Here is a 507-nt window from a genome sequence, read left to right as displayed (position 1 = left end):
AGAATTTCTTTAATTACAGAATCACAGAGTCCAAGTCATCTGGCTTAATCCTTCGGTGTTGCAGAAATGTTCACAAGAGCGCTTGCAAAATCGCTCGACTTGTCCCACAATACAGAGTCCCAGTGCTCTCATTCCAACTCCTTCTTAAAATGGCTGAAATTCATCATGATCATTTTTCAAAGGTACTGCATCATTGAGATCTTCTTGAAAGTAATTTTAAGGGCGGTATTGTGTCTTTGTAAGCAAATTATTTATTTTGCAGGGTGGAGAGGAAATGAAACAAAAGCAAAGTCAGCTCTTGTCCACACTCATTGACATTCAAAGAGATTTCAGTAAATGGAGAGATGGGCTGCTACACAATCCTCTGATGCAGGAGTCCAGATTTTCTTACCCTAGAGAAATACAGGTGTAGTAATTAGTACAACTGATTAACTTGAATGTGGACCTCTTCTTCAGACATTGTCAGTGGCGGCTCATCGGGGGAGGCAGGGGAGGCACAGCTTCCCC

This window comes from Sinocyclocheilus grahami, unplaced genomic scaffold, assembly GCF_001515645.1.
Source record: "Sinocyclocheilus grahami isolate Dianchi unplaced genomic scaffold, SAMN03320097.WGS_v1.1 scaffold4232.1, whole genome shotgun sequence".
NCBI lineage: Eukaryota > Metazoa > Chordata > Actinopteri > Cypriniformes > Cyprinidae > Sinocyclocheilus > Sinocyclocheilus grahami.
Note: the sequence above shows the minus strand (reverse complement) of the source record.